Here is a 12762-nt window from a genome sequence, read left to right on the forward strand (position 1 = left end):
TAATGAATATCAAATAAATCAACTACTCTTTTAAATCATTCAAAAATCATAGTCATATGGCAAGTGTCAAAATTATTGACTGATTTAAGGTGTAGGTTGATTATGGTAAAGTAAGGTCTCTCAGGTTAGTCCAGCATATATGTCTCTTTGGGTTTCCATTAACTTGAAGAAATGATTGTTATGCTTATCTGGTAGAGATACTTCTCGTTGTTATGCTCATCTCGTAGAGATACTTCTTGTTTCAAGACTCTCAGGAACATCTTTGGGATGTGTGGTGCTTTATTAAGAGCTTAAGATCGTCTCTTATGTTGTTGTTGCACTATTTAATATTCGAGCCACCTTTTCAGGTTTTTAACTCAAATCCTCCTTTGGTTTCAAGATGTAATTCAAAATTTACATCTTGAACCCCCTTTTATCATTTTTCATATCATGCATTAAAGATTTTAAAAACCAATTTTTGCAAATAAAAATCAATCTTGAGAGGCGGAATGAATTCTGAAGATATTCTCTTTTAATTATACGCCTTCAATCTTGCTTTGCTTGAATTGGATCTGCTTTGCTGGGGATTTTTCCGTAAGATTCATTCATCCCCAATATTTCTTACGCTTCTTGTTGAATATGAATCTTTAAACTAATTGTACTTGATCAATCATGTAACTTGAGGCTCTATGAGTCGCCTATTTTGATTTAATTTTTTTCTTTTTTCCTTTTTTCTTTTCTTTCTTCTTCCAGTATAATATTTCTTGACAGAATCTGAGTTTATTTGGTTTCTCAGAACTTTCTCATCCATTTCTGCCAAAATCAATGCTCCTCCGGAAAAGGCCCCATTTTTACAACATATGACCATTCCTAATTAGGCATCCATTTCCCACGGAAATCTTTATGTATAGGCAAGATCTTCTTTTTCTTAAAAAAACTAAATCACCCTCTTGGAACTCTCTCTGATGTACTTTCTTGCTGTGATCTTTCATCATCCGTTTATGATGCATCTACCCATGGTAAATAGCTTTCAATTTCTTCTCATGAATAAGGTTTAATTGATCAAATCGAGCTTGGATCCCTTCAACCTCCTCTAATTTTACCTCCTTCAAGATACAAAGTGGTGGGATCTCAACTTAAATCGGTAAAACTGAACAATAAGGTATTGCCCCAGTGATGTTTGAATAGTATTTCGATATGCGTATAAGGCAAAAGGTAGCTTCTCGTGCCAATCCTTGTAAGTTTTAGTGGCCTTTGTAATGATCCTCTTAACGTTCTTATTTGCTCCTTCAACTGCCCCATTCATCTTTGGGTGATATGTCAATGAGTTTGCATGCTTAAACTGTGCACAAAGTTCATTCGTCTCATACATAGAAGTCTTTGTAAAAAGAGATATCTCCAGGGGGATGAATATTCAAGATTAACTTTCATTTACATGAAAACAATGTAATTAATGCATGATATATTTATTTAAATCAATCTTTTTTTTCTTTGAGTATGCCCTAATCACTCGAAATTATCTTCAATAAATTGATCTATGATGCCTTATCTCGTCTCTTCTTGCAGGAAGATTCACGGATAATTGAAAGTTTGGTTCTTTTGAAGTCTTTTGGTTTTACCAGTATGATGGTTTTGTATTTGGAATGAAAAAAGTGTGACTTATGAAGTCATGTATATGGTGGAAGGTAGTATCATAAACCAGTAAACATCTGGAGTTGGTCTCTCAAAAATAGGTAGAGACATTTCTTCAGAGTCTCAGAAATTGTAATGTTAGGATTTGGTTTTGGTAAGGGTTAAGTAATTGGCGTTGGATGGAATATGGAAGATATAATTTTACCACTTGCCAAAGATCTATAACTCTTGAAAAATTAAAAGAATATTTAATCTACTTGATACTCAAGAATTTCAAGATTAAAACTTAATTCATTGCTCATAACCATAAAAGAAACACAAATTTATTTATTTCACAAAAAGCGGAGAAAGGAACAAAAAACATGTTCAAATAAGATGCTGAAAATATAAATGTACTATAGTGGTAGATAACAACTTCCACTTATTTATTTATCTTGCTTTATCATTCCTCGAATATCGGGTGTGTACTTGGCCCAGGATTTTTATCATTATTTGCCCCCCATTTCTTGATCATTTCTTGTATTAAGACTCCCTTGTCAATAAGCGTCTCTATTTCTTTTAACAGTGGCCAACAACTCCTTGTTGAATGTCCCTTTACCCTCAAGTGAAATCGCAGAAGCTATTTTGATCATAGTAATGAGCAGAAGGGTTTGGTGGCACTTTCGTTGGTCTTGGTGTGATGTATTAACCTTTAACCAAATGAGGGTATAAGTTTAAAATGGAAGTTTGGAACACTTCCAAAGTTTTTCTTGATCGCATGACTTTCTTTGGTCGATCCGAACAACTACTTGCTCTTTTTCTTTTGCAGTGGTGGGGATTCTGGATGCGACATTCATTCACATCATCAGCTTTCACTTTCTGATCTGTCGGGCTCTTGGATGTGACTTTTGAGTTTTCTTCGCTGATTACATTCTCAATTAATTCTCCATTTGTCATAAGATTCTTGAATTCCTTCGTCGGATTTGCCAACATTAACTCAAAGAAAGAGAGCAGGAAGGGAATCCCGAAACATATGTGATATCTCTTCTTCTAACATGGGAGGTTGAACTTGTGCTGCCACTCCTCTCCATCTTAAGGCATATTCCTTAAGCCCTTCATTGGTTTTCATTTTTACTCCTTGAAGATTCATACGTGTTGGAGCTAAGCCTTTAACTTACCGATATTGTCCCAAAAATGCATCAGCTAAATCAACCCATCTCTTGATCTGTTCTTGGGTCAACTGATTGTACCAGACTACTGTTGGGCCAATGAGGCTATCATGGAAGGAGTGAATTAACAGATCATCATAACTTAAATATCTTTTCATTTTTCTACAAAACATTCTCAGGTGGATTAGGGGACAACTGGTGCCGTCATATTTCTCAAAATCTGGCATTCTGAATCCATGGGGAATAACCAAATCTGGAATCAAGTTGAGCTCTCTTGCTTCTAATTCTTTGTGGGAGGCATTAACACCTTTCAAATTTATGATTACTTCATCCATCCTCTTGCATCTTTCCTCATATTGTGAATAATTAATGAGGTTATTCTTTGGGTTTGAGTGGGATGCCCCAAGGTTTGTGATCATTCTCGACTCTTCAATCTGATAACATGGTTGCTCTTTATCAGTTATCTCTTTTTTTATCAGATGTCATCCTCTGAATAATTTGATTTGATCCATCTTGTATTGAATATGATACTTCTTTCCCTGTATCTTGAGGTAACCCTGTCAATTATTCTGGCCACTGATCTTGTAGTCCCTCATAAGATTGCTCCTTTATTTTCATGATGATGGTACAGTAAAATGAATGAATGATCTTGGTTTTACTATTACAAAACCTTTCATGAATTATTTACATGTTTTTATAATTAATTTATATAACAATACTTAAATAAATGTAATGTAAGTGTGAAAATGCATAAATGTAAAAATAAGAATGCAAACTGTGCAATGCAAAAGTAAACATAAAAGTATGAATACAAAATGAAAATACAAAGATGTGAAATGTTAATGCATGTATGAAAAGGTGTTACTCAAGAGTGATCATCTTAGAACAGATTTCATTGAACACAAAAGTTTCCTTGCATCAAACAAAACTTTTACATATAGGGGATAGCTTTCAATCCTAACTTCAACAAAACTTTACATATAGGGGATAACTTTCCCATTTTATTCTCTAAAGCCAAATTAGTCTATTAGCTTATGGGCCATATTGATTGTCTGGATTGCAGCTTCTTCCATGACATTCTCTTTTTCCTTCATCTCCTTGTGTCAATTCTCATAGTTGCTCATTTTCCCTTGTAAGAGAACCTTTGTGTTCAAGAAGTTTTTGGACAAGATCTTCATATATGTTGCAGTTATTTTTTAGTTTGGTGACCCTTGTTATCCACTCTTCTGGGGTGTTTCCTATGCTAGCATTTTGAAAAGCTTGACTGACCTTCTGGAAATCTTCATGCATGGTTTCCATTTTGGTGCTCAATTTATCGTTTTCAATCTTCAAATGATGTATTTGAGCCTTAGACCTCAGCAAATCTTCCTCTTTCTGGGTGTCCCTACTAATATTCTTACCTTTGACCACTTTTGGTATTAATCTAGCAGAACCTTCAGTTAACAAACTAGGTCGATCATTTATTACAAACTGTAAGGTTCCATGATCCAAAAAACTTTGGACTCGGCATTTGAAGGCAAGACAATTCTCGATGGTATGTCCTTGAGCTCCGGCATGATATTCACAATAAAAATTGATGTCATACCAAATCGGATACGGAGGTTGGAACGTTTTATATAGTACGAAGCCACTTCTCATGCTTCAAGTAGCTTATCATATAACTCTTTATATGATATAGGGATAACATCAAAATGAGAACCACCTTTTGTCTTGGATTGAACCTGAGTTTTAGACATTGGGATTAGACTAAACTTCGACGATTTCATATTATATGATTTCTTCTCATCTCTGTGAACTTTTACAGTTGTCACCACTTATTTGGTATTTCCAGACAAATTGTGAATATAAATGATGACTGTCTGTAATTTTTCAAATTGATTAGGATCCGAAGTTCCTTGCATAACTGAAATTGTAAGGTTTTGTTCATTAAACTCTCTCTCTTTTTGTGCAGAAGTCTATTTTCCTTTGGCCAAAACAGATATTATATCCATCATCTTGGACATCTGCTCTCTTATTTCTTGTATCTCCTTTTTCTCTTCAATGGGCATACGATCTTTGAGTGCATAGTTCTCTTCTATCCTCGGAGTTCCCTCGGGATGTCATTCCATGGTTACGTCATATTTTGTTTGATCATAAAACTTTTTGTCCATTTATGAAGTCTTTCCAATTTGATGAACAGTCTTTCAAGTCAGCACCTTTTGGTTATGCCAAGATCATGCAATGTAGACAAAATAAATTAATATAAAGAAGTTAGAACAAAATGTATGAATACAAATGAGAAAGGAAAAAATAAATTGGTTAGTACCAATTAATAGAAAGAAAAGATCCTATCTATCAAGGTATAAATCATAACCTCATGCTTTCTAGTTACATGCTTTGTTTGGAAAAATTAACCTAACTGCATGATTTCTAGTTCACAGGCATTTATTCAGAAAAAAAATCAAATAAATTAGAACTTATTTCTCCTTTGTGTAAACCTATGGACAGAGGTTCAATATTGTCTTAGATCAGGAGAATTTTTAGGGTTTATTATATACAGGGTTTTAAGTTCTAAGAGTAAAGGTACTCGAACTGTCCTTGTTGGTGCCCCCTTAGGCTGCCAAACCCTCAATCCTAGTCCATTACAGACTTAAGCGGATTAAGTTCAATTCGAGGGGACACATTTCTCTATGCCTGACACGGAGAATAAATTCTCATGAAGACATAGAGCATATGAACCCCGAAAGCTACTAGCTAGGTCTGACACAGAGAATAAATTCTCACGAAGACGTCTCTTTCACTCCCACTTAAAAGGGACAAGCTTGATTATAAAGCTTATGTTATGCAATGCAAGTGTTGTGTGTGATGAGAAATACTCAAACCTTTGACAAACAAATAAAAATGAAATTTAATAACTTGAAAATAAAATAAAAAAATTAATAATAAAAAATATTATATATATAAATATTATGAAAATAATAAGTATATATAAAAATTTTGAAAAGAAAGAAATATAAATTAAATATATGAATTTATAATTTCTAATTAATAGAGACAATTTATAATTGATTTTAAAGCTTGACCTTTCCCCAGCGGAGTCGCCAAGCTGTCGTAACCGATTTTCGCCCGGGCACGAAATTTTTCTTGGCGGAAAAAATAATGTGAATAAATGGTTTTTAAAATGTTTTGGGAGTCGTCATCGGCCTTTAGGGTCAGGTAGGTTGAATACCTAAAAATTATCTTTTAAAAGAGTTTTTAAAAAAACATCAGTTAAAAGATAAATTGGTCTGCGTTTTAACCAAAAATTCGTTCTTTTTAATAATAAAAAAGGATCGTGGTCGATTACGTTTGGGGAAGGATTAGCACCCCCATAACGTCCAACATTGGTACTCATTAATTATAAATTGTCTCTATTATTGAAAATTTAAGAATTCAAATATTTAATTCATAATCTTATTATCTCAAATTTATTAGTATAATTTTAAGAAAATATTTATATAAAAATAAGATATTTATTTAGTTAGAAATATCAGAAAATGACTTCTAGGTGCTTTAAGACAATCCATTTCTTAATATTAAAAATAAATAAATAATAAACATTTCTCTAAAAATAATTAAAATAAATTAATATATATAATTTATAAAAATAAGATATTTATTTATTTAAGAATATCAGAAAATGGACATCCAGTTGCTTTAAGACTGTCCTTTCTTAATATTGAAAAATAAATATTAAAACATGATTAAAATAATTTAAAAGTAATTTATAAAATTAAATTTAAAAATAGGATTTTAATAGAAAATAAATAAAATAAATAAATAAATATTATTTATTATATATATATATATATTTATATGACTAAATAATAATAATAATAGTAATAATAATTAATTAAAAATAAACATATAAAATTAAAATATAACTAAACAATGAATAAATAAAATTAAAACTTATATATTTAAAAACAATAAAATTTTTAATTAAAAATAAATTAAAATATTAAAACTAGTGACTAATTTATATTAAAATTAGATACCCTAATTCATTTTTTTATTTAAAATTACAGAGACTAAACATGTTATTTTACATTTATTTAATTTAGGAACTAAAATAAACTTATATCAAATTCGAATATTAAATTAAAATAAATTAAAACATGTTGTCCGGGACTAAAACATTATTTAACAAAATTATAATGGCTAATTCGGTTATTTTACCTAAAATATATATAATTATGTTTAAGGACTAAATTATAATAAACTAAAATTAAGAAACCAATTAAAAGACTCAACAATAGATTTCAGTGACTAAAATAGAAGATTACAAAACTATGGGTACTGCGGAAAGGGTTTGACCAGTAGTGAAATTACGCATATACCCCTCCCCAAAACGGCGTCGTTTGGGATGGGGTATTTAAACCCTTTATGGTCGGCCATAATGGTCATTTCTCATTTCTTTCTTCTCTCATTCTCTCTCTAACTGAGAGATTCTCCCCCTTCTCTCTAAATACACTCATCAAGGAAGAGAGATGGCCACTCACCGGCCGCTGTGCTTCGGCGATAATCGTCGACGGTGGCCGAATTTTTCTAACCTACCCCAAAATATAGATCTCAAAGTCCTAAAACCTGTTTTGAGGTTGTTTTAACCTAAAACCCCACCAAACGTAGTAAATCTACGATTACTACCTTCGATTTTTCGTTTCTTCGGCAGAGTGTGAGGACGCGTGGAACGCTCTGATGATTATATAGTTTCCTCAGTAAGCTTCTGTTCTCTTTTCTCTTTTGCTGGTTCTCTCTTTTTTTGGTGTATATTGGTTCGTATAGTGCTTTTGGTTGCTTTTTTTTTCTCTCGTTGCTCTCTGTTGGTTTTTGTTCTGCTGTCTATGTGTTGTTATTGTCCTCAGGTTCTTCTATCTTACTCTCGTTCTTCTTCCTTTTTTTCTTTGCAGGTTAGTCGATGGCTTTTATAGCCATTATCGGTGATGCCCTCGGACTGGTCACAAGGGTTGAGCCTCGGTGAGTCACCATAGCTATGGTGGTGACTCACCATAAAGCAAGCGACGTGGAGGGGCAGCTGGCCTTCTGGAGGTTTCGTCGGGCGGCAGAAGGTGTTGACGTGGGGCGGCTGGCCGTCGTCAATGGTTGGTTGGAGCATTTGGCAGCAGAGGCGGCGGCTGTAGTCCCTAGGGTATCATAACCCTAGGGTTTCTTGCTGGATATCTCTGGACCGTAGGATCTTGATAGATCCAACGGCTAATGGTGGATAGCGGCTGGAGAATATGTTGTAACCCTAGAAGGGTTTAGGGTTATCATCTGGGCTTTTGGAACTGGGCCACCGTGTTTGGTCACTGTTGGGTCAGGGTTGGGCCTGGTTGTAAATGGGTCGGTCTGTATTTTTTATTTAATAATATTAATAATATATATAATAATAATAATAATAATTAATAATAATAAAAACAATATGAAAAAATTAGTGTTTACACATATGATAAATCAACATGCTTTACACATCACAGATTTAAGTCTGTCAGTTCAACATTCAACAAATAATATTTCCGAGTTATGGCATATTATCAAATTTTACATAACAATAACCGAAGTATAAGCTAGACAATTACAGGTCACATTATAATCGACAATCAATACACCAAACAACCAGATAAATCACAATAAAATATAGCGTCAGATAGAGACGCAACTAGACAAAATAACTAATGACGGTCGTAGCGTCTACCACTATAAACTCGAGCAGTGGATGACCCGAATCAAAACTTACGAAATAATTTAATAAATAAGTTAATAATCTAAATAACTAAGAAAACCACGCAACTAAAAGTATCAACTATCACACACAGTCTATATGACTCGACTCAAAATTCACAGGTAACGGTGGAGGGGTGATAATATAGATCTTGGCTCGATTTCTCTTGCAAAAATTATGATGACTAGTTTTAATTTCTCATACTAAATTTCCAAATTATTCGATTAATCTAACGACATTAGTAAATTTTTCGGTTCGAATCAAAAGTCGACAGAAGGGGCTTTTGGTTCAAATATGAGATCGCTAGATCGAATAATGGGGGCTGTCAGATTAAGAAAAGGAACTGTCAGTCAGCTACCCCCACGATCGGCTGACTAGGGGACTAATGGCAACAACCATGACCAGTGACGATGACTACACAATCATAAGGTGGGGACAACGACAGTGAAGGGGCAGCAGTGTGCTCAGACAGCTTGCCAAGGCTGACCAAAAGACAATTCAGGCTAAAAAGGCCTTTAACGAAGAGGGTACGGCAGCCGAATGCTACAATGGTTGTGACGCTGTGAACAACGACGAGAGGACCTCCGTCCTTCCCTTAGCAGATCCTAAACGACGGAGTACTGTGAGGCAAAAGGGAAAGAAAGAAAAGGGTTACATTGAAGGATCGTCACTGGTAACTTACCTACGATCAGATGATGATGGAGTAATGAGGGGAAACAACGGCGGCTGTTAGGGTTTGTGAAGGAAAAAAATAAAATGAAGAAGGAAGAAATAAGGAGCGGACGCGCGGGAAAGGAAGAAGAGCTAGAATTGGATTAAAGCAATTTGTGGTCTACTTAAAAGGTTGATCCCTGAACTTTATAAGCTTTTTGAAAAAAAGATGCTGATTTATTGATACTTACAATTCGGTCACCGAAATTGATTTTAGGACTTACGAAAAATTTCCAAATCTTAGGGTTTTAAATTAGGGTAAATTAGAGGTGTTATATATCTTTCAGAATCCGAATAACCCGCTCAGATTGTCTATCAAACTACAGGTGATAAACTTTACTAAAATTTAATCGAGTACCCAAAACATGATCAAGAGCCTTTTAGAACCATGATGTAAACATCAAATTTCGATCAGAAATGATAGATAAGGGAACTCCATGAAGGCGAATAATCTCATAAATATTCAATCAAGCCAATTTATGCAGAGTATAACTAGTCCAAACTAGAATGAAGTGCATAAACTTAGTAAAACGAACAATAATAACCCAGATCGAATTCTTCTTGGACTGCGTCAAAGGCAGCCCACTAACAAAATCCATAGTTACTCGTTTTCGTTTTCACTTTGAAATCTGAATGGGTTGAAGTAAGCCAGACATAAATTGATGTTCAACCTTTTTCTAAAATTATAATACATCTTCATCAAGTAACTTTTGAGCATAAAAAAAGAAAGAACAAATTAGGGAATTTGTTAGAAATCCTTAGTGTGGAGCTAAAGTAGTGGATGTAGACTTCATTGACAAAGTTGAATCACTATAAATCTTTGTGCAAATTTTCCTATCCTTTTATTTCCACATCCAAATTTTTTAAAAGACAAATTCACTCCTCTTTAAACTTTTTCAGTTATTTATAGAGCCTCAAGTATCCCAATAATTAGTATCAGAGCGGGTCATAATTAAGGAATATTATGAATTTTCCACAAAATAATATGTCAAAACTCACGATCATTTGGCATATAGTAATGTCTTTGAAGCATAATACACTATCAACATCGAATGTGTATTTAAAATTAGGACTTTGTTCAGCTCACTTTACAAATAGAAGCAATGATACATCGAAAGGTTGTTTTGACTTGATCTCAGTCGCCAAAGTAAGCATAACCCGAAGTTTAACAAATAAGGCACGATCATCATACTAGCGAACATAGCCCTCAAATTAGTAGTTATACGAATCAAAGCATTAACAACTACATTAGCCTTTTTTCAAAGTGATACTCAATCTCAAAATCATAATCTTTTAGGAACTCTAACCAGTGGTGTTGTCTCAAATTAAGATCTTTTTGAGTCAAAAAATATTTTAGACTTTTGTGATCGATATAAATATAACACTTCTCTCTATAAAGATAGTGTCTCTAGATATTCGGTTAAAACACTATTACAACCAACTTTAGATCATGAGTAGGGTAGTTACACTCATACAACTTTAAATGACGAGGTACATAAGCTACTACTCTCCTATCATGTATTAGAAAAGAACCTAAAACAGTGTGGGAATCATGTACCATAAACTATATAATCCTTTCCAGACCCTGGTTGAATCAAAATTAGAGTTTAAGTTATAATCGATTTCAACTACTCAAAACTCCACCGTTGAGTCTCATTCCAAACAAAGGGCATATTTTTCCTTAAAGGTTTTGTCAAAAGAGATGCAATCATAGAAAATCCCTAGACAAACCTTTGATAATAACTTTCCTAGCTTATAAAACTACAGATATTTGTCATACTTGGATTTCTTCCAATTAAGGATAGCCTCAATCTTCTTCGGATCAATAGAAAAACTTTATGCAAAAATAATGTGACCTAAAATTATTACTTTGCTAAGCCATAATTCACATTTATAAAACTTCACATAAAGTTTATTTTCCTTCAAGGTCTGTAAAACAACCCTCAAGTGCTCACTGTGTTCAACCTCAAACTTTGAATAAATAAGGACATTGTTGATAAAAACAACGACGAACTGATCTAGATATGGTTGGAACACTTGATTCATCATATCCATGAAAGTATTAGGGAAATTAGTCAACCCGAATGACATCACTAAGAATTCATAATGACCATATCAAGTATGAAGAGCTATCTTCAGAATGTTAGAGTCATTCACTTTAAGCTGATAATAGCAAGATCGAAGATTAATTTTAGAGAAAATAATTACATGACGGAATTGATCAAACAAATCGTCAATGCACAATAATGGGTATTTGTTTTTAATTATTGACTTATTCAGCTTCCGATAATGGATGTACAAGCACAACATTACATTATTCTTCTTAACAAAGAGCACTGAAGCCCTCAATGGAGAAGTACTAGGATGAATAAAACCTCGATCCAACAAATATTACAATTGAACCTTTTACTCTCTCAATTCTTTAAGTGACATGTAATAAGGTGACATGGACACTTGTTGAAAACATTTTGATATTTCGATATAACAAATTAAGATAAATAAATTTTAAGATTTTCCAAAAAGATTTTCTAAGTATATTCGATATAATTATTCGAATATCAAAATATTACTCCAAATCTTTCAAATGTCATTTTTAATCCTTACTCAAGTGTAAAATTAAGTTTTAAACTTAAAATAATTTCAAAACAATTTTACAAAACATTTCGAACCATTTAAAAGCCAAAAATTCCAGAATGTCCAGAGGGAACCGATTCCCCCTAAATGGTTTGGCTTTGAGAAAAACATAATGCTCGGAGAAAACCGATTCCCCCCAAGGGGGTACCTATTCCCCCTGTTTAACGATCGAAATATTTGAATTTTACACTTAGGGAACCGATTCCCCATGATGTGGTAACGATTCCCCCCACGCTCCAAGCTATTTTATTAATTGATTTCACACTAAAACGGCTCTATTGACTCCACTAATCATCCCCAACATTCAGAATCATTTGAAGGTGTATTTAAACAAGCTTAGAAGCCATTGATCAAAAATAAGAAACAACAATCAACTAGAATCAAGAGAGAATCAAAGAGAAAGCGTCAAACCTCAAGTTTGAGCATTTCAAACCTATTTTTCATTCAATATTCATTTTGCTTTCAAGAACACTATTTGTACTCAATTGTATTCATTTTTTAGTGTTCTTTTCTTTGTTCTAGAATTGTGCAAACATTCTACCTTGTGAGGATTTCCTTGTAAGTTTGCAAATTTATAGTCTTCTCTTTGAGAAAGAGTGTTCTCAAGAATTAGGGTATATTCTTGAGGGAGTTGTAAGGTTATCTCTTTGACCTCAAAAGAAAGAACAAATTAGTGAATTTTTTGGAAAATCCTTAGTGTGGATAGCTAAGGTAGTGGACGTAGACTTTGATTGAGAAAGTCGAACCACTCTAAATCGATGTGCAATTACTTTCAATTTTCTGCAAAAGCTTCCACCAAAATTTTAATTGCCAATTCACCCCCTCTTGGCCGCTTCCATCGATCGATTAACTCAAAAATTGGCATCAGAGCCTAACTCATTTGAAGGTTTAATCGCCTCTTGAGTCGATTCGGGAAGA

The 12762-nt window shown here is 33.5% G+C and overlaps 1 protein-coding gene across 1 annotated transcript in view; it reads left to right on the forward strand.

The window, feature by feature from the left end:
- The first annotated feature begins 10886 nt into the window (after nucleotides 1-10886).
- The window catches only part of LOC120144290 (alpha-soluble NSF attachment protein 2-like), a 28994-nt gene continuing 27118 nt past the window's right edge, over nucleotides 10887-12762 (forward strand). Inside the window, exon 1 of the mRNA XM_039158393.1 lies at nucleotides 10887-10897. The gene's annotated coding sequence lies outside the window, so the exon portion shown is untranslated. The remainder of the gene's footprint in view (nucleotides 10898-12762) is intronic.

The sequence above is a fragment of the Hibiscus syriacus genome, unplaced genomic scaffold, assembly GCF_006381635.1.
Source record: "Hibiscus syriacus cultivar Baekdansim isolate YM2019G1 unplaced genomic scaffold, ASM638163v2 tig00110888_pilon, whole genome shotgun sequence".
Taxonomy (NCBI): Eukaryota; Viridiplantae; Streptophyta; class Magnoliopsida; order Malvales; family Malvaceae; genus Hibiscus; species Hibiscus syriacus.